The 2,779-nt window shown below is 32.0% G+C and overlaps 1 non-coding gene across 1 annotated transcript; it reads left to right on the top strand.

Annotated features, from left to right (window-relative positions):
• Positions 1 to 369: 369 nt before the first annotated feature.
• On the top strand, positions 370 to 473 carry LOC127742350 (small nucleolar RNA R71). Its single transcript, XR_008003539.1, has one exon. It is a non-coding gene; the product is annotated as a small nucleolar RNA R71 (small nucleolar RNA).
• Positions 474 to 2,779: the final 2,306 nt, after the last annotated feature.

Here is a 2,779-nt window from a genome sequence, read left to right as displayed (position 1 = left end):
ATTGCAGGGTTCTCAGGATCATAAGCTTCTTCAGAAGCTGCCTCTTTAGTACTGTTGGATGCATTTTGCCATCCATTCAGACTTTGAGTGATCACGTTGACCTGTTGAGTCAACACTTTGTTCTGAGCCAATATGGCATTCAAAGCATCAATTTCAAGAACTCCTTTCTTCTGAAGTATCCCATTATTCACGGAATTCCTCTCAGAAGTGTACATGAATTAGTTGTTTGCTACCATATTAATGAGTTCTTGAGCCTCTTCAGGCGTTTTCTTTAGGTGAATAGATCCACCTGCAGAATGGTCCAATGACATTTTCGAAAATTCAGACAGGCCATAATAGAATATATCTAATATGGTCCATTCTGAAAACATGTCAGATGGACATCTTTTGGTCTGCTGCTTGTATCTTTCCCAAGCTTCATAGAGGGATTCACCATCTTTTTGTTTGAAGGTTTGAACATCCACTCTCAGCTTGCTCAGCTTTTGGGGAGGAAAAAATTTATCCAAGAAGGCAGTGACCAGCTTATCCCAAGAGTCCAGGCTATCCTTGGGTTGTGAATCCAACCATATTCTAGCTCTGTCTCTTACAGCAAAAGGGAAAAGCATGAGTCTGTAGACTTCAGGATCAACTCCATTCATCTTTACAGTCTCACAAATCTGCAAGAACTCAGTTAAAAACTGNNNNGTTGGCTTTGTGAAGTCACCAAGCATTCTCCTTGCATTATTATTATTTTCGGCTGCCATCTCCTTCTCTTGTTCTAATATTTCTGAAAGGTTACCTTTAGATAGTTGTAATTTAGCTTCTCTTAATTTTCTCTTCAGAGTCCTTTCAGGTTCTGGATCAATTTCAACAAGAGTGCCTTTATCCTTGTTCCTGCTCATATGAAAGAAAAGAAAACAAGAAAAGAAAAAGGAATCCTCTATGTCACAGTATAGAGACTCCTTTATGTTAGTAGAAAAAGAAAGGGGGAAGAAAGTAGAAGAGGGGATTCAGATATTTAGGTGAAGAGGGGTGAAGAGAAGTGTTAGTAATTAAATAAATAAATAGAATAAGAAAAGAGAGGGAGAATTTCGAAAACAATTTTGAAAAAAAGGGGTTAGTAATTTTCGAAAAGTAGTTAGGTGGTTTTGAAAAAGATAAGAAACAAACAAAAAGTTAACTAGTTAAAAGATTTCAAAATCAAATTTGAAAAAGATAAGAAGATAAGAAGTTAGATAAGATATTTTGAAATCAAATTTTGAAAAAGATAAAGTTTTTTTGAAAAAGAGAAGAAAAGAGATAAAAAAATATTTAATTTAAAAATTTGAAATTACTTACTTCACTAACAAGAAACTACAAGATAAGATTCTAGAACTTAAAGATTGAACCTTTCTTAACAAGAAAGTAACAGACTTCAAATTTTTGAATCAATCACATTAATTATTAGTGAATTTTTGAAAATTTGATATAAAGATAAGAGAAAAGATTTTGAAAATATTTTGAAAAAGATTCTTGAAATTTTCGAAAAATAGAAAAAATGAAAAAGATATAATTTTTGAAAAAGATTTTGAAAAGATAAGATTTTTAAAATTGAAAATTTGACTTGACTTGTAAGAAACAACTAATTTTGAAAATTTTTGACTAAGACAACTCAAATTTTAAAAAATTTGGAGAGAAATAAGGAAAAGATATTTTTTTGATTTTTGAATTTCTAATTATGAGAGAGAAAAACAACAAAAATACTCAATGCATGAAATTTTTAGATCAAAACAATGAATGCATGCAAGAATGCTATAAATGTCAAGATGAACACCAAGAACACTTTGAAGATCATGATGAACATCAAGAACGTAATTTTGAAAAATTTTTTATGCAAAGAAAACATGCAAGACACCAAACTTAGAAATCTTTAATGCATGGACTCTAACAAACGAAAAATGCATATGAAAAACAACAAACAACACAAAACAAGAAAACATCAAGATCAAACAAGAAGACTTACCAAGAACAACTTGAAGATCATGAAGAACATTATGAATGCATGGAATTTCGAAAAATGCAAGAAAAATTTTTAAAGCATGCAATTGACACCAAACTTAAAAATTGACTCAAAACTCAAACAAGAAACACAAAATATTTTTTATTTTTATGATTTTCTAATTTTTTTGTATTTTTATTAATTTTTTTTGAAAATATTCTTTAGAAAAACGAAAATAAGAGAAAAATTTTGAAAAAGATTTTTGAAAAGAAAATTACCTAATCTGAGCAACATGATAAACCGTCAGTTGTCCATACTAGAACAATCCCCGGCAACGGTGCCAAAAAGTTGGTGGACGAAATTGTGATACAAGAGTTCCAGGCACTGTTAGAGAAGCTTTTTCTTTTCACAACTCCGTTCAACTTAACCAGCAAGTGTACTGGGTCATCCAAGTAATACCTTACGTGAATAAGGGTCGATCCCACAGAGATTGTTGGTATGAAGCAAGCTATGGTCACCTTGTAAATCTCAGTTAGGCGAATTAAATTGGTTTATGATAAGTTCGAAAATTAATAAATAAATAGAAAATAAAAAGGGATAGAAATACTTATGTAAAGCAATAGTGGGAATTTCAGATAAGTGTGTGAAGATGCTGTGCTCCTCTCGTATCTCTATTTTCTTATTACATTCATCCAATCCTTCCTACTCCTTTCCATGGCAAGCTGTATATAGGGCATCACCATTGTCAATGGCTACATCCCATCCTCTCAGTGAAAATGTTCCTATGCTCTGTCACAGCACGCCTAATCATCTGTCGGTTCT

This window comes from Arachis duranensis, chromosome 9, assembly GCF_000817695.3.
Source record: "Arachis duranensis cultivar V14167 chromosome 9, aradu.V14167.gnm2.J7QH, whole genome shotgun sequence".
NCBI lineage: Eukaryota > Viridiplantae > Streptophyta > Magnoliopsida > Fabales > Fabaceae > Arachis > Arachis duranensis.
This window is presented reverse-complemented; position numbering and strand designations above follow the sequence as displayed.